The sequence below is a fragment of the Saccostrea echinata genome, unplaced genomic scaffold (genome assembly GCF_033153115.1).
Source record: "Saccostrea echinata isolate AGI-Se365-2 ecotype Australia unplaced genomic scaffold, CSIRO_AGI_Sech_v1 ptg000054l, whole genome shotgun sequence".
NCBI lineage: Eukaryota > Metazoa > Mollusca > Bivalvia > Ostreida > Ostreidae > Saccostrea > Saccostrea echinata.
In genome coordinates, this window is record NW_026889803.1 from 36,957,363 (window position 1) to 36,977,739 (window position 20,377).

Here is a 20,377-nt window from a genome sequence, read left to right on the forward strand (position 1 = left end):
GTAAATACATTTTCGAAGTGCTACATTTTCTACAGTTTTCGTCCAGTTTTGATATAGCTGCAGAACTGTAGCTCCGCGGAAAAAAATATTGACAGACCGGAGAGCTACAGTGCCACCCATTGAAAAAAAGTGTATATTTATTGCGCACAAAAAGTGCACTTTTTCTCGATAAATTTCTCTGTGTTTTTCAAAGTGCCATCTCAAAATATTACTACCCGTGTGTACCTAACATATTCTTTTACTATTTCCACAACAAAACATTCCTTATAGCCGGTGTAAATAGCCCTCCTGGGTCTTAAATATAAACCGTCGAAAATTTTGCCTATGTACACTGCCATTTTGGGCGGCAAGATAATGCGGTCCAACGCGCTTCGTGCAGATATCAAATATGAGAGTTGTTGACAGAAATCAAAGGAATATTTTAATATCGAGCTTTTCTGCAGTTGAAGTAAGAATTTGGAGAAATTTATCCAAAACTGAGCGCAACTTTTTGTGCGTAATAAATATACTGTTTTTTCTATGGGTGGCACTGTAGCTCTCTGGTCACCCATCACAATTTTTTTTCAGAGCAGCGATCTACAGATCTGCAGCTAGTTTTAATAAAACTTGGAACATAAGTTAGTAGACTACATAAAGATAGAATTTATTAGGCTTATTATATGTACTAGGGATGTCATTGAGTATTCGAGTACTCGACTATCGTTCGGACATAAAGACTATCGACTAAATATTTTTTTACTCGGTTACTGACGTTAAAAATTTGCTATTGTAATCTAAATTCATCTATAAATCGATTTTTTTCTTCGGTTGTTATCAAAGCTTAGACCCTTTGATTTGCGAACCAAATTACTTTCAACTAGAATGTTTACGTACTTAAATTCTAATTAAATAAATTCCATAGTGGAATTTGTTGTTTGCACAAAACTTGCATAATTAAGAATTATCACAGGCTTTTCTTAAATTTTGATGAAAAAAAAAAACAGTCGAACTGTTCCGCTGTCAAGCGGATCAATAAATGAGTTGGAATTATAGACACGATTGATCGTTCAATTACTTATACATGTATTAGCATCTGGAGAAGAAATTACAAGCCATAGTTAGTATTTGATAAAGTGAACTTAAGGACAAGATATGCGGTAAAGATTTTAATTTTAATTGATATACAGAAGCATAAAGTATAGGTGTGACAGTGGCTTGATTTGCTATTGAGTGTACAAGCATTTTGACAAGGAATTACAGACTAAAGACCCCGGTTATTCGGCTAGGCTACCCAAGTAAAATTGACATCCCTAATATGTACATTTTTAAAGATACGTTTATATGTATATACATGTGAAGGAAAAAACTGTTATTATACTAAAATGTTTAAAGTAATTGTGTTGAAATAGAAACATGTTAATGACTTAGAACATACGCGGAAGTCTGATTTTGCCATCTATGAGATCTTACACGATGATCTGTATCTTGGGCCGAAACTGCAAGTATCCGAAAAAGCATAAGGATTGAAAATCTTTAACCCAAAATTATGTGTTCTCATCTGCATCCCCCACTGTTTAAAATAATATCCTTACACATTACAAATATTTCATAAAAAGTCAATGTTTGGTAAATTTTCAAGAAATGTTTTGATGCTTATGTAGTGTTGTAATGATAAACTGATATATCCTGATACAATGTACGTTTGGACCAAAGTCGGTACATATAACCGGTCAGTACGGCAATCCAGAAAATTCCTTTTTATTTGATACGGTTTATTAGTTAAAGCTGAACGCGATTCGTAAAGGGAAGAAATCTAGGTTTGTCCACCATATTACTTTGCATTTTCCGTTACCTGTACGGACCCAAAATAAGCCGTTAACTTGGTTTTCACCGGTTACGTATTGTATTCTACATAGCTATTGTAAAACTCTAGGGTAGCGACAAAAGTAACTCCTTCCACGGCAGAAAACAAAGTTACCAAAGAAACTTACATCAGTTGCACAGGTCAGTGAAAAACAAACACAAATACACGTGAACTGCAATAAAATGTTTGTTTGTTTGTATGTTGTTTAACGTCCCTCTCGAGAATTTTTCACTCATATGGAGACGCCACAATTTGCCAGTGAGAGCTGCGGATTTTGTCCTATACTCGGCACTCAGGGCCTTTGAGCAGTGAGGGATCTTTTTCGTGCCACCACCTTCTGCGACACGGGACCTGGGTTTTTACGGTCTCATCCGAAGGACCGGTCTCCACGTCCCACAGTGGGATTCGAACCCGCGACGTAAGGATCAACTCCTTACTCCGCGACTCTAGACCAGACGCTCTAACCACTGCGCCATGCGGGCGACGCAATAAAATGTAAACAAAGGTAATGTAAGATAACCAACAGGAACACTTGTCATACATTCCACGCAGGTACCCCTGACAAGAAAACAGTCAGGTATAACAAATGCGAAAAGTATACCCCGTTGCTTATATCGGAGATAGGAAAACTAATATGGCGTATGCATTTTTACGAGTTGTGCTTTGCATTTAAAAGCAATAAACGCAGTCTTTTTTGTTTGTTTAAACGCATTAATTACTGCGATTAAGGAGATGGATCATGTTACAAAAAAGCATTAAAAATACCCAGTAGTATATTTTTTTATACAACACATAGAGCTTCATTAAAAATGGAAAACGTATTTTTAAGTCCGTTGGATGGGACATTAAATGGTGCCCCGTGTCAAGGATTACAACAAGATCGTTTCTCTGGATTTCGAAAAAGAGTAGGCTCATCGGGGGCAGCCAGAGAAACCAAAACTTTCAAAAACTGGTCAATCATTTCAGAATATAAAGGTTTTGCTGAATTTCAGCAGAATGGTTATAATTATATTAAAAAAAAATTAAATGTGGGGGTTTATGTAATGTTTTTTTTTTCTTTTTTCATAGATATTATTAAATGGTGTCAATTTTTAGCATAAAGTGAGGCTATTATTTTATCTGGACTTTCACAATAAATTTGCTATATTTTTCACAAGATGATAATAAAATTCATGGCAGTTAATTTGATGAATAATTTGGGACCAAGATAAAACATTTCACTGCACAGAATAACTCTGTGTGCAACTTGCATGGAAAAATAGGAATTCAAACTTAACAGTGGTGTAAATTCTTTGAAAAAGAAAAATCTCATTTTTTTTCTGAAAAAAAAAACTTCCGTCAGAAGATATATTTCCTCTCCTAATGCTTTTGGTATGGAATTTAATCTTGGAATTTTAATTGAATATAGTTTAATTGGCATTGTAGACTCAAAATTTATTGAAGGAACTAAAATAATATGCAGATTTTTTTTTAATAGACATCAAACCAAAAATATGCTCAAAATCTGAGGAGCGAACCTCTTTAAACGCAGTTTTCTCAGCGGGTCTCCGTTCAATCCCTTACTCCTAAAGTTATACCAAACCTTTTATAATTTTTGATATTTTTTTAACTTACAGAACAGATATGAAAAATGATATACATTTTTCAATATCAACATACATGTATCACGAATTTCTTTTTTTAATCTGTTTGTATCGATACCTATATCGTACAAAATAAAGTTGTATTCAAATTAGGTTGGTTGGTGAGGAAACAATAAAAGAGACATGGCCCGCCCCAAAATCCTCTCTCAGGATCAAATCTTAGAATCATCCTTCAATAATAATCCCCTAAATAATGACCATGATGACCAGTTATCAAAATTAACTTTATTGATTCTGTTTACAATGTACATGTCAGATATCACGCCGTTTGCATTGTCGGTTTATGATACAGAATACGATAGATGTGTTCGGTATAAAATTTATCACTTCTTTATTGAAAATGTCCTTCCATTGTCAAAATTCGAGTGTTGGTAAAATGGGTTGGTGCTGTCGGACCTGTACGGGCAAATTAAAACCCTGGTTGTAAAATATTCTTCGTTAATACTCAGTCAATTGAATTGAAATGGGTGGATTATGAAGGTCGATTATAATAAGAATATTTATTAAATGAGATGTTTAACTATTAGTAATTCTAATTGAATAATATCAAAGTTGTGTAAAATGGGAGTAAAATTTCTTGTCATATATTTGCTTTCAAATACATTTTGTTGAGTGTGTTCAGCAGATAATATTAGTCGGAATATTGCAGTTTTAAATTAGCCTTTTGATGTTTGTTGTGTCGGCATATATCCATCAAAATTCATACAATCTTTAAAATCTTCTTAACTACTGTACATTATGTAAAATTTTTCACAGGGTGCACCCCCTTCCTGTAAATTATTAGGACCAATGCACAGGCACTTGACGCTTTAAACCTTTCTCTTCAATGATAAGAATATCATCATATTATAATGATATTATGGTATGGGATGGACATTATGTGATGAATGAAGTGATTATACCGGTTTCTGGGTCACTGTATAAATGTATATATCGAATTGTGGGATAACTATATTCACTATACCTGTTTGTGGGTCACTGTATATATGTATATATCGAATTGTGGGATAACTATAGTCACTATACCTGCATGTTTGTGGGTCACTGTACATATGTATATATAAATATATTGTTGGATAAATAAAGTGATTATATGCCACTCTGAGGTTCACTATTTTTAAATATGCATAAAAACTATTGGATACGTAAGCATATATATAGATTAAATATATCTTGTTAAAAATCTCATAATATAAGGTTGATAAGCAGCTCTGTGTTGAAGAAATAAATAATACATTTTGGGATGGACATTATGTGATTAATTTAGCAATCATACCAGTTTGTGGGTCACTATATGTATATTACGAATTGTTGGATAAACAGGCGATTACATGAAATATATTGTGAAAATCTAATAATATTAATTTGATAACTTGTATGTTGAATAAAGAACAAAATACGTTATGGATTGGCCATTAAGGGATTTAAACGCGATGATTATACTTGTTTTTGGTTAAATAATAATTACATTTAAAAGAAATTCTGGGATAAGGAGGCGTTTAGATAAAATATCTTGTTAAGAATCAAATAAATTCGGCTGATAAGTTGCATAATGAATAAATAATTAATACACTTTAATTATAAATAATTAATACACTTTCGAGTTGGACATTATGGGATCAATGTATAGTACATTCTAATACCTGTTTGTGGGTCACTATATACATGATTTACATGTATATGAGAAATTGTTTGAAAAGTAGGCGATTGCAAGAAAAGTGTAACATGCAAGAGTGTCATAATATAAGGCTAATTAGCTGTATATTGATATATAAAATATTAGTACGATACGATAAACATTATGGGATCAGTCTAATGAATGCACCAGTTTGTGGGTCACTACATGTATATGTAAGAAATTATTGGATAAGTATAGGTGTTATGCATGAAATAATATTTTAAATAATGTCATAATATTGAATAAATGAATAAAATATTATGAGATGGACATTACCGGGCTAAGGTAATGATTATACCTATTTTATTTCACTTTCTATGCGTATATAGCAACTGTGGGATATGTAGGCGCAGGGATAAAATATTTTGTTAAGAATTTCTAATATATGGCTGATAAGCTGTATGTTGAATAAATAAATTATGGTAATAGTAAATATATTATGGTAACGGACTGAATTATGGGATAGATGAAGTGATTATACCTGTTTGTGGGTCATTGTATATATAGATATGACGAATTGTGGGATAAATATATTGCACGTGATTATACCTGATTGTTGGTTACTGTATATAATGTATATAAAAATGTAGTGCTTGTAACAGTTTGTGGGTCACTGTATATATGTATAAATGAATTGTGGGATAAATATAGTGATTATACCTGTTTGTGGGTCACTGTATATATGTATATAATGAATTGTGGGATAAATATAGTGATTATACATGTTTGTGGGTCCCTGTATATATGTATATAATGAATTGTGGGATAAATATAGTGAATATACATGTTTGTGGGTCACTGTATATATATGTATATAATGAACTGTGGGATAAATATAGTGATTATACCTGGTTGTGGGTCACGATATAAATATGTCTCTAATAAACTTTTGGATATGTAAGCATATACATAAGATATTGTCTTTAAAATCTCATAATATAAGGTTGATAAGCTCTTTATTGTTTAAATAAATAATTCACGAATGGAAGGTCATTATGTTATAAACGTATAGTGATCATAGCTGTTTGTGGGTCACTATATATATATATGTATATAACGAATTGTGGGACAGGCGATTGCATAAAATATGTAGTGTAGAATCTCATAATATTAGTCTGCTATCCTATATGTTGAATTAATAAAAATACGTTACGGATTGGACATTATGGAATCAATGCAGTGATTATACCTGTAATTACTTTCAAAAATAAGAATTCAATGCTTAAATGTGGTTCACTATATATATGTATATAAGAAAATCTGGGATAAGTAGGTGTATAGATAAAATATGCCGTTCAATATCTAACATTGCTTAATGAATGAATAAATTATAAATAATACATTGTGGGATGGACATTATTTGATTAATCATCTTTGTCACTATATATATGTGTATGTAAGAGATTATGGGATATATATATATAGAGAGAGAGAGAGAGAGGATATCCCTAAAATATCTTGTTCAGAATCTCATAAATCGTATATCGCAGTGAGTCATTAATATGCAATATGACCCCAAAATACTTGAAAAGTAATAGTTACAATCTTATATTGAATCCCCCAAAACTGTTCTTAATGATTCATTCTATTTTGTACATATGTAAATATACATATATATTATTTATATCAAATATTAATTCTTATGTCTTTCATTGTGAAATCCAGGACATGATATATATAGCATGTGATAATATTGTGGGTCATAATATTCATAAATAGAGCATTGTGCGATGTATATACTTTATCCCACAATGCTCTATATATATGAAAATAATGACCCACAATGATATACAACATTTTTAATCTTATCTCAAAAATTATATTATATATTATATAAGGACCATATATAACGCTTAAATCATGAATATGACATAGCTATTCAATGTAGAAATGCGAGATCCCACAAACCTGTTTAGAAGGTCGGTGCCCACAAACAACCTCATATACCTATATATATATATATATATATATATATATATATATATATATATATATATATATATATATATATATATATATATATATATATATATATTTATATTTACATGTATATATATATATATATATATATATATATATATATATATATATATATATATATATATATATATATATATATATATATATATATAAGACAGTGAGTACAGATATTTCAAAGTTTTAAAAATATATTCTAGCACGTAATTATTATGAATATTTAAATTTAATGAATTGTGTTTCAAGTAATGCCGGAGACAAAATATACAATGTATCTATGAAATGTATTTCTGATTTCAAATTTATTATACGGATAAGAAGTAAAGGTTTTTGATACATCTTTATTGATAGAAAAAAAAGATCATTTATAATTTTGTACATGTATGTAAAGATATTTTGCATATGAATGTAATCAACTCCTAGTATATATATATATATATATATATATATATATATATATATATATATATATATATATATATATATATATATATATATATATATATATATATATATATATATATATATATATATATATATATATATATATATATCCATTAAAACCATTTAAAAAAAAATCATGTCTTTTTATTACCATATTGTGAACCTGAATATATAGAATATACATAAACCTTTGATGGTTATAAATAAAATTTGGTAATTTATCAAGAATGGAAAAAAATGTCTCGAAAGATAGCTCCCCTGGTACATGTACATGTACTTGCAACTTTATGCAACATTAATTGTTTTTCTAGTAACTGTGTTGTTTATATACAGAACTGTAAACTGCAAACAATTTTATCAGAATCAAATATTGTTATTGTCTTTGCTAAGCTAAAAATACCGAGGTAGTGACTACCACTTTAGACTTTTTCCAGATGTGAAAGCTGGACATCTCAGAAAAGACAGAAAATGTTATATTTAATTGCTCATGTCTGCCAAAGCAATTGTCGGATACAACGTGCAATTTCTTCTTGTAATAAATGAATTCTATTGAAGAATAAAGTTACAACCTGTGACTGTAATAAGATAATTCGTATTAAACAAATGAATCTGATTCCTGATATAAATGAAGACTATCTAATATCACCAACATTAAAAAAAAAAACTTACAAAAATATACTTACTGGCATATAAAAGTCAAATTTTTGTTCAAACACAGCTACATTTATTTTAATTAAAGATCCGAGAATAAGCACCGATGTCAAGCTAATCATTCCTTTCACTTAACCAAATCTGTAAGGTGGTCGTATAGCGTTTGGCAGCGAAGTCAGTTTTACCCCCACTCTCGTAGCATGTGATGGAATAGTGCGAATTCTTTCCATATTACACATGTACAGCCGAGAACAAGAATTTGTCAAACAAATCATTTCTTCCAATGTGTTCGGCATGCATTTTTTTCCATTAATTACATGTAGTGTTTCATGGTAACAAAAAAATGTAAAATGACATCACACGAGACTCCTCGTTATCTTTACCTCATAAATATTCATAAATACGAAACGACCATGATAAATAAGCAAAACTACATCTGTCGGACATATTTTGTTTTCTGCTCTCCCTCTCTCTTTATGTGTGTTTATGTGGGGTGGGGATTATACCCACGACCTCTATCTCTGCTAACGAAGCGAGAGTTGGGGGAACACGAAGGGTGGGGGTAAATTTGGTCATATATAAATATTTAACCATTTAAAAAACCTTCTTCTGTACTTTAATAGATTTGTATGCTGGATTAACTGCACCGTATCAAGGAGGGTTGTGTCTAAATATCACGAGCCTAGCGTTATTATGAATATTTATGAGATGCCTCTAACGATTAAAAGGAATCCGATGCAATACTTTATTTCCGGAATGTTTGGTATCATTGTCAAAAAGAATAACGATTGATAGCAACATCTCAGTTTTTCCTTTTAATGTATTCCACTCTGAGTTAACCTTATTTATCTTTGCCGATAATAACTGAATTTAATTTTTTTTTTCACATCAAAAGAATTGTGGAAAGCTATTGCTTGGTTTTCATGTGCAGTTGTACATTAAAGAAATAATATAGATAAATTCTAAAAATATATTTATAAATAAATAAATAAATAAATAAATAAATAAATAAATAACAAGGGCACTGAAGAAAAGAAAAAAATGTAAATGATAAAAAGTAAAAAAAAGAAAAAGAAAAAGAAATTAAGATTGTAAATGATGGGAAGATAGATATCAATTTTCTAAACTGCTACAATACTAGATAAATTGTAATTATATTTAATAAATAATTCTGAAATTAACAGTATTAAAATAAAACAAACAGGAAGCAAATATGAAACATATTTCAGAAATTCACCTGATCTAATCTGATAACATTACGTCCAGCATCCATTTTCCTGATATCCCAAGTTACTGTATTGGTATGTTCTACTGAATACAATATCCCGTACGAAATTCTGGTCACGTATTTTCAAAAAAATGTCCAGGCGTATTTTAATCTTAAAATCCTGGTGGAAATCTCCATTGAAATGAATACATAAAAGCAGGCATATAAAGTGTATCCAGACGTACAAGAGGCGTATTCCTGGCGTATTTTTTGCCAAAATATGCAAATTAGTACGCCTGGAAATTCAAAATACGCCTGGAAATTTTAACAATAAAATTACGCCAAATTATCAAGCATATCAAAAATACACCCGTAAAATAAATACGCCCGTATAAAAAATATGCCTGCCTTACATTTTAAATTCCTTTTGAATTAAATATTATCATAGCTATGGGGACTACATTACCAGCATAAATATTAATGTACAATAAACTTTAGTACAATTAGGATACTAACAGTCCAAGTGCATATAAATACATCTACAAAAAAAGATCAGACAAATTAAGCTTACTATCAAACACCATTTTTATTTTATTAATACTTTTCAGCGTGGTCAAATGTGAATGAGAAATAAATGATCATGTCATTAAGAATGAGAATCTTACATTTACTGTTTCATTAATCATTGTCACATGTTAGAAAATATTAACTTTTCCTGTTTCACAGCATTTTAACTTCCAGGATTGACACAAGTTTAGTCAACAGTTGCAATATCCAATAATCACAGTGGAATCACTTTATTGAGAATCATGCTGTCTCATTTAAATCCTGCCATTCTCTGTATTCCCTTATGGCACAAAAGATGCAATTCAGGAGCAATTCTGTCATTCATCATATCCTCTGATCACATCTTCATAGAAATATTCACAAAAAGATGTTCAGTCCTTATTCCTGATTATTCATTCAACGGCTGCAGTTCACTGGCATGCAGATCTATGGAAAATGCTGCTGGTCAACTCTTGCAAGATCTTTTCTGACCTCTGATATGAAGTTGTGGTATTTCATTATTCAATTGATTGTCCAATTGATTTATCATATGGATTTAAATATAAATCATTATCTGGAAAAAGAAAAACATAAGATCATTAACTCATGATATACTGACCCATTATATATTTCAATCATGAACATCTGGCTCTGCAAATGGGGTGCAAGTGAAAACGGTACCTGGTGAAAACGGCACTTGGAAAATATGCAAAACGGCACTAGAGAATAGTCAAAACGGCACTTATTTTTTTTGTAGAGGTTTTGCAAAACGGCATTGGAAAATTTGGAAATGGCACTTGAAATTACATTTTTATTATTGATAACATTTATATAATTGTTATTTCTATTATTGAATAAATAACGTTAGCGCTTCATGATAAATATGCCGGCGTGAAGCGTTGTAGTTCATGTACCTCATGAATCTTCAAAAATTAAATTCATTTCTTATATTTACATTATTGTTTCCACAATTTACGCAATTCAACTGTCATTTTTAAAGCCAAACAGTTTGCACTATAGTTTTGACGTCAAGTGCGGTATTCTGACGTAACAATTGAGATATTCATGCTCATCCATGGTAGTTCATGAGAAAATGAACAGTCCTCTAATTTGCAAAGAATCTTAAGGAAAAATATTTGGAAATGTAAATATAATAATATATCTTGCAATGTATTATTCTATCTAATTATCTTTCAATTACTTTATTTAGAAAAAGAACAAGCCAAATTATTTATTCTTCGATGTTGAACTTTGTATTACTATCAAAATAATGCGTCTGCTAAACAGTCATTTGGAATAATTCAAGGATTAAATGAGGGGCTAATGATTGCATAATTCATTAATTACATCCTGTACACATCAAAACATACACTATGTTATTTACTTTTTCATTGTATAAAAGTTTATCTTTTATAATTAATTAAGTCACAGATAATGTAAAATTTTATAAATTAAAAAAAAATCTAAGTTTAAAAAGAATACTATAGGTTCAAATAGTTTAAACTTTTCAATTACACCTCTTTTTGGGGTTGTCAGACACAGATGATCCCAGAAGCCATAAACAAGAGACTTTTTCACACCTCCCAATTGCTGACCTGTGAATTTGCAATCACATATAGTAGTGTTGTGTAATGTGTATAATGTAGTCATATATTTCATTATTTCCATTATCTCAATGGTCCATGCAACATTTATTTTTTTCTTACTAATTCAACTTTATAAAACAAGTTAGAAGATAAGAATTTTAAGATTCTGTCCCACCAATATTGGATATGAAAATGAAAATAATACAAGAAAAAAAAATTGAGACTAGAAGATAAAGATATGGATATTTCAAGAAATGTCATGAAAAAAATACTTACAAATTGGTATTAATGTATGAATCTGTGGGGAAAAAGTTAAACACAGGATCATATAGACTCTTATCTTATATATCACATAGATTTCTTTATATACAGTATTTACATGAATTGTATTTGTTTTCTTAGAAAACCAGAAGTCTCTGATGAGACTGTAGCTCTACTGGTCTGTTTGTATAACAAAAGAAAAGTAGCACTTGGATTTGAAACATTGCAACATGCAACAATAAATAGAACTAGATGAGATCTCGTTGCGAGCAACGAGTAGGTCTTCCGTCCGATTTTTCGATAAGATGAGATATGATTTTGACCATGATCTTTGTTAAAAGATAATAATATATATAGACTTCCCTAATTAGATTTCAATCCTTTGATTTTATATACATTATCAAAGAGCTATCGATGAATTGCTTTTGGCCCCTCTGAGCCCCTAATTTGAAGGGTCAGCCCCCTGTTCTTGATATCAAATGAAAGGTCTCGAGAATTTGAAGACTTTTTGTTCAACAACTATACAGAGATTTCTTTTCGTTGTGGAGATATGCTGAATGGAAATATTTAGGGGCCACCCCTCCAAGTCCTTAATGGGGCCGTTTGACAAAAACTGAAAGGGTGCACATTGTTTAGAACATTATTCTGACCATCTTTTGTTCAGCATTGCATATCAAAATATTCCCCCTTTTCGAGATATAAAGCGTCAAAGATTTAGCATTCTGGCCCCTTGTGACCCCTTATTACGTAACATATGATCAGAATCTTATCATATATTGTTGTAAAACGTTAAGATAAACATCTTTGCTTCAGTGATGTGTTACAGATTATTGATCGTTAAAGAGTTATAGATTAAAGACTTTTGGCCCCTCTGAGCCCCTAATTTGAAGGGTCAGCCCCCTGTTCTTGATATCAAATGAAAGGTCTCGAGAATTTGAAGACTTTTTGTTCAACAACTATACAGAGATTTCTTTTCGTTGTGGAGATATGCTGAATGGAAATATTTAGGGGCCACCCCTCCAAGTCCTTAATGGGGCCGATTGACAAAAATTGAAAGGGTGCATATTGTTTAGAACATTATTCTGACCATCTTTTGTTCAATATTGCTTATCAAAATATTCCCCCTTTTCGAGATATAAAGCGTCAAAGATTTAGCATTCTGGCCCCTTCTGACCCCTTATTACGTAACATATGATCAGAATCTTATCATATATTGTTGTAAATTGTTAAGATAAACATTTTTGCTTCAGTAATGTATAACAAAATATTGATCGTTAAAAAGTTATAGATGAAAGACTTTTGGCCCCTCTGAGCCCCTTACTTGAGGGGTCAGCCCCTTTTTCTTGATATCAAATGAAAGCACTTATCATTCTGCACAACTTTTGTTATATATGTTTTAACAAAATATTTACAGGTATAAAGATATGATAGAAAACTTGTCAAATTTTGCGAGATGCTTGTGAGCCTATTTTTCGAGCCCAGGCGAGCTTTGGCGCCTTTTGCGCTGGAAAGATATGGACGCAAAAAAGCATATCTACAATCCCTCCTCTACCTTCACTGAAAATCTCAACTCAATATCTTTATTCGTTTTGGAGTGATTACCAGGACAAGCCGACCCTCTGAAAATCAGATAATTGTCTATATCTCACGACCGGAAGTGACGTCATCAATATAAAAAATTTCCAATAAGGTTCAGATCAATATCTATCAGATCTGAAAGTTTCATGAAAATCGACCGAGTCGTTTCCGAGAACTCGCGTGCACAAAATCGGTAAGAAAAAAAAAGAATAATAATAATAATAATAATAATAACTAGAGCAAAGCTCGTTGCAAAGCAACGAGTAGGTCTTCCGTCCTGTTTTGACCGGAAGTGACGTCAACAAGCAAAAGGAATGAGTTTAGGCGTCTCCAGTGACTTTAAAATTACAATTTTGCATCAAAACCTACAAAATAAGCTATTTCTGGCTACTTCCGGTTTGACCGGAAGTAATGTTGAGGGATGATAAATTGGGTTGGACGCTTCTGGTTACATAAATTAACTAATAACATGTCGAAAATGGCAAAAATATGCATTTCTGACTACTTCCGTTTTGGCCGGAAGTGACGTTATTTGACGACTTTCGACAGTCTTATTCACTTCTACTTGTCATTTTAAACAATTTTGCTTCTTTGATGTATCACAAATTCTCAATAGTTTTGGAGATATTGAGAAAACACTTTCAGCCCCTAGCTGTAGATCCCTTATTGTAGGGGTCAGCCTAAATTGTTGATATCAAATGAAAGAGCTTGCCATTCTGCACAACTTTTGTTCTATATGTTTTAACAAAATATTTACAAGTAAAGAGCTATTCTTGAAAAAATGCTAAAAATTTTGATATTCTCAATAAGACTATTTTCGGAGCATACCAAGCGTCAAAGTGCGGCATTTCCGGGAAAAATGAACTACCTAGTACATATTTATGAACATTGCCTATCATTGTTGAAAATATCAAGTTCCTATTTTTAGTGTTTTTTTAGAAAACGAGCGGACAAAGTGACCCTCTAAAAATCACCTAATCGCAGAAATCTCCGAACCGGAAGTGAGGTCATCAAAATAAAAAAATATATCTAGATTTTTTTTATTTTCTACCAGACCTGAAAGTTTCCTGAAAACCAAACAACCCGTTTCCGAGAACTCGCGTGCACAAAATCGGTAGGAAAAAAAATAATAAAATTATGCCTGGACATGTTTTTTTTAATTTCTCTGCAAGTGACCTTGAACTTGTCAGAAAGACCTTTGATCAAGGTCATGACACAGCCTCCGTTCATAAGCAATCTCTGTTTCAAGTAAGAGCTTCCAGTGATTTCCTATTACTAAATCATAGCATGAAATAGAAATTAATTATTTTCTGTCAGTATCCTTGAACTTGACGGAATAACCTTGGGTCGGTGTCAAGACAAACCCTTAATCTCAAACAACCTCTGTTTTAAGAAAGAGGTTCTAGTGATTCCCCCTTAGAAATTCATAGCCTAGACCGGAATCTTTGTACCAAGTGCGAACATAAATAATTACAGCCTAGATCGTAATAATACAATTTTCTTTGTCAAAGTCGAAGCAAACCTTTTTGTCACAAGCAATCTCTGCATCAAGTATAAGCTTCCAGTGATTCTCAATTACAAATAAATGGCTCGGACAGAACATTTATTCTTTCTCTACTGATCTTGAATTTGCTGGAATGACCTTGGATCAAGACCATGACACACCCTAGGATCATTGGCAATCTTTGTACCAAGTATGAGCTTCCAGTTAATCCAAAAAGTCATAGCCTGGGCAAACTTGGAGGGACAGACGGGCAGCTAGACAAGCGGACAGACAGACGGACAATTTGTTTCCTAATCCCCCTCCCCCTGGCCAAGACACTTCGTTTGCGGGGGATATAAATTTCTATGTTAGATTTCGAACACCCATTCTGATTTGAAAAAAATTAAATCTTTACTATTTCAGGGAGATATTATAAGTATGTTTTCTCATTCCGGCCCACAGGTTTCTTGAGAATAATTTTTTTTCAAATGACCTTTCCAATTTTTACTACTTGTATTACTTTATTATCTTCTGTTGGAAGAGAATGTGATTTAATTTGATCAACAACGTTTGGTTGATACTGACCCAGTGATTCTTGAAAAGATAAGAATGAGAAAAAATTACAAGTACCAAGTTTATAGCGACAACGTCGATTATGCTTACACCGAGAAAGCCAACATCGAAGTCAGAGAACAAACAAATTGTGAGCAGAAAATCTTACTTATAGCCTTTGGCATGGAAGATGGGGTACTGATTAAAAATTGAAATTATTTTTATATAGTCAATTTTTTTTTACGGTCGACGTTTTGACTGAAAACTTCGCCTCTGAAGTGAAGCATTTTATCTACTTCCGGGGGGGGGGGGGGATATACGTTTACTGATCAGTCTGGTCGAACCCCCGAACGGGGGTAAACGGAAATGGGAAATCCATACCCGCAAACGGGGGTACGAGCATGCGCAGATGCTTAAAAATGTGCGTATTTCACGCAAAAAGTAGGGGTTTACAAAAATCGCCGGTGCAAAGTAACGAATTATTTGGCAAATGTAAAACCACTCGGAAATGATAGATTAAAGGTGTTTTTAGAGTTTGTATTTTACAAAAATACAACTTTATTGTACAAATCGGGATTTATTCACTGGCAAAGTTGGCGATCTTTTGCTCCTTGACATGCAGGTATTTAAGATAAAACATTCGATAAACAGACATAAGCAACTAATAAGAAATTGAAATTATATATAAAATGTATTATTCTACATTATATCTTTTATTTTCATAATAAAATGCAAGAAAAAATGGTGCTAATATCGAATTGTTTATGATCGTGGGTTTCAGTCCGCGTTTCCTCTGACTAGCAATCAACGGTCTTTATTATCGATAATCATGCCCAGGAAGTGTAACAAAAATACATATAAAAATAAAATTCAAATGAAATCTATCGTATTTATTGTCTTTTATATCTTATAAGAATTAAATAAAATGTTTGGCAACATGTTGTTGTAGTTTGTTTTTTTTTATATTAATAAATATGATTGTTTGAGAAAACACGATTGTATTTTATTTTATTTAAATCTAGGTTCTAAATTAATATTTTCCTCATTCTTAGAATATTTTTCCTTGTGTTTTAAATTCCACAATCTTTATTGAGACGTCCTACAAAATAATAAATAATTTCATGAAAGGGCGGAAAATATTTCGTTATTCCTACAGTATAAATTCAAACTATGGAAAACTTAACCTGTTAATTTTTTTTCTGTTGAAATTTTAACAATTTCATAGCAGAAATAACATTATTATCGATCTTTTTCCTTAAATAAATGATATATAGGCAAGTTTGTTTATATTGGATACGGCAAGAGTTACTGTTCTTGCGCATTGCATGACGGGACGGAAAACCCTCGTTTGGGGGTATACCCCCGTTCGGGGGTTCGACTAGACTGCTGATGAGAGGAAATTTAATCAACTATAAGTCCTATAAATATGAATGATTGCTTCGGAATATTTGGTTACAATTACATGGCTTTTATATTTATTTATACACGTAAGTTAATGTCAGCTAAGAACTAAATTAACATCTGCTATAGACAAAACCAATAAATTTTTAGCTATTTAGGGTTATTTACATATATAGATCTATTTGTAAGAACCACTTTTTATAAAACACATTTTCGCTCATGATATATTTGGCACTCTATTTAATTACCATTTTATTCGGATGTCGATCAACACATTTTTTTTTTTCAGAAACCCCGGACTGCAAAATAAGCGAAACTGGCCAATGAAGATGTTTAAAAATCCTGATTCCGCAATCGCATCATCTCGGGCGTTTCCGTCAGAGGTCGGAAAAACAATCCCGAATGTTTTAACATTACCGGATGTTAAAATTTTATACAAGATGAAGTCGCTTCCTATTTATTAAGGATAGACGGGGTTGAAAGTCCCTTCTAGCTTATTAGTATATTTTAGGTAATATCTTTACATTCAATAAACTTAAACTCAATACTCAACAGATAAAATATCTTCCCTTACTGAGGGAAGATCTTTTATAGTCATTTATTTCAAAGTTTGGGAAAGGGGGGGGGGAGAGAGTCTACGTAATATATTGGAAGTTTTTTCCGTTAGTTGGAAAGGCCCGAGAAGTTGCGACTGACTTATCTTGGTCTAAAAACACTTTGACAAACCCAAACCACGCAGTTTTATTCAGGACACGTGTACAGTGAAATGAAAAAAGTATATTCAATCCAGTTAATTTAAGAAAAAAATAGTCCGGCATTTTTTCAACCTCGTTCGGTTAATTTCTTAATTAATCTTTTTTCCGTGAAGGAGGAAGGCATGGACGAAGGATTAAATAAAAAATATTTTCAGGTGTACAAAAGCACCCGTGCATGGACTTCATTTTAGTACTACATACTGTGATTGAAGTTGAAAATAATCAACAAATAGATTTACAAAAAGAGAGATTATGATTGATATTGTAAATAAAATTAAGAAAATTGAACAATATTTGATACAGGAACTACCTGGTATATATGTACATGAGCAAATGAGTCTCTCTCTCTCTCTCTCTCTCTCTCTCTCTCTCTCTCTCTCTCTCGATCGTATATTTTAAAACTAACCCAGAAAAGTAATGTACGTAAGTTACAAGTCAATTATTTGAATGAAAATACTCAATTCTATACGGTAAACGATACAAATAGTTCATGATACAAAGGCTGCCGATTATGATTTTAATAATTGAAATAAAGTTGTCAAAGTGTATTAATTAAGAATGCTAAATTTGTGATATTCAGTAGCTGCACTGAAGTTCACTGGTCTGAAAAAAAAAATATGGATGACCAGAGACTCTCGGTTCGTCAATAAATTATTTTTTTGTTTGTTTTTGGGAAAGCTACATGTACAGTTCTGCAGTTAGATATTCAAGTGATACTAAAATTTTCCCGGTGTCTACCTTTTCCGTCCCAATTAATATTTTAAAAAAATAAATTATATGCATTCTGAAATTTACAGTTCTGGACATACGATATAGGTTTATTGTTTTCTACATGTATAACCCGCTACCGATATTTAATCCCACAACAAAATTATGATGTTAGCATACTATACTTAAAAAAGATCATTTACGGGTTTTGAATTAATTATAAAAGCAAAATTCATTGCTTTAAAATCGTGAGGTATTTTATTAAAACTTTACTATCAACCCTGTAATATAAATAGGCATAATGCAACACAAGTCGCTTATGAAGTTCAGACCTTGGCCACGTGACGGAGTTACCTATCAATGTTTAATCCATTTCATTGTTTACTTTTCAATAAAATAACGAATCATTTTTAAAGTAAGACTGGTCACCCTTATGATTCGGAAGATTCTCTTTAAAAGTTTTAAAGTTGGTATAATCATGATAAAAACCTGTGATGAAAAAAAATATGACTGGAAATATTTGTGTTGAAAACGGATTAATTTACTATTTCAAAACGTAGAGAAAGCGCAAAGCTTGTGCGTTTAATGGTTAAATTAGAGTAACCGCAGATCGCTAAGTCCATACGCAATGAATCACCAAATTAAAAGTAAAATTACACACGGTTGGGAAATAAATTGTTGGTAACGTTAAAACAATTGAAATATGGCGATAACGAACATTTAAAATTCAAGACTGATTAATGCTTAGCGTTTTGTACTTAAATCAAATCTAAGATATTAAGATAATTTATTTGAAAGATTCGATTTACTTAAAGAAAATAATATTTTCCCGTAAGTCGTGTTTGTAAATTAGATTTAGAACAACAATGTTTGATGACTGCGCACTGGTTTACATGCACACGATGGACTGCTTTGACCACAAGCGATCGAAGGAAATTCAATGGTTAATGGTTGCGTAATCGTAAACAAACACAAAACCTGGCTAGACGTTTTGGATTAAGGCTACATGTATCATGATCAAATTTAAAACAAAGATAAACCAACATAATCTCAAATATTCGATATTAATAATTGTCCATTAATTGTCGTGTTTACAAAATAGACTTAATACGCCGATTTTTATTTTGTTTACGACTTTGGGTCAATGGTTCACACGCGGTGGATCGCTTTAGATCTTCTCGGCCGCGCGTGATCGAGGGATGGGTTACGTAACGGTAAACAGAATAGAATCTAGGGGTTCAGGTGAATGTAAGAATCACGCAGTTAATGATTGTGAATTATTTGACTCTTAAAAGTTATTTCGCGTTTATATTGTTTGCTTTCAAATTTAAACAAAGAAAAGATACTTGTACTTTTTCTCTCTTTTTCTCTCTTGGAAGGTTCTTTATTTTAAAACACAATAAAAAGAGAAAGTTGTCACCGAATAATCTGAATAGGAACCAAAGAGCACGTTTAAAACTTAATTAAAAAAAAAAAAAATTAGAATACAGCGTTGAAAGATATATTATTTATGGCAAGTTTATTTCAGTTATACGCATAAAGAGTTCTTCTTCACTAGCCAAATGGAAACTGGTCCTTGTTTACGGGTCTAGCTTTTTTCCCTACCATACGCAAGACTCGAACAAAATAATATTTTCATGAGACAAAGAAGGTATAAAGGAACAACTTTTTATCGACAGCCATATCGAAATATTTTCTCGTTTTTGAGTTATAAAGCAAAAACTTTCAAGGGCCCTAGATCCCTAATTTAAGGGGCCAGCTCCTTTTTAGTGGTGTCAAATAAAAGGTAATTAAATTGTACACAACTTTTATTATACATGTCTTAATAAAATATTTCTTATTTAAAAGATACAAAGGAAAACATTTGTCAATTTTTGCTCTTTCATGCGTCCTAATTTTTGACCCCTATCTAGCGGCAGTTTGAACGCAGAAATCAAAAAACAAAAACCAATGTTCATAACTTCATTGCTTCTGTTTCTTATATTCAGTAGTATTTATGTTCCAACTTTTGTAGTCTCGGAATATTTGTCTGGAAATTAAAGACCCTAAATTTTCACTTAAAGG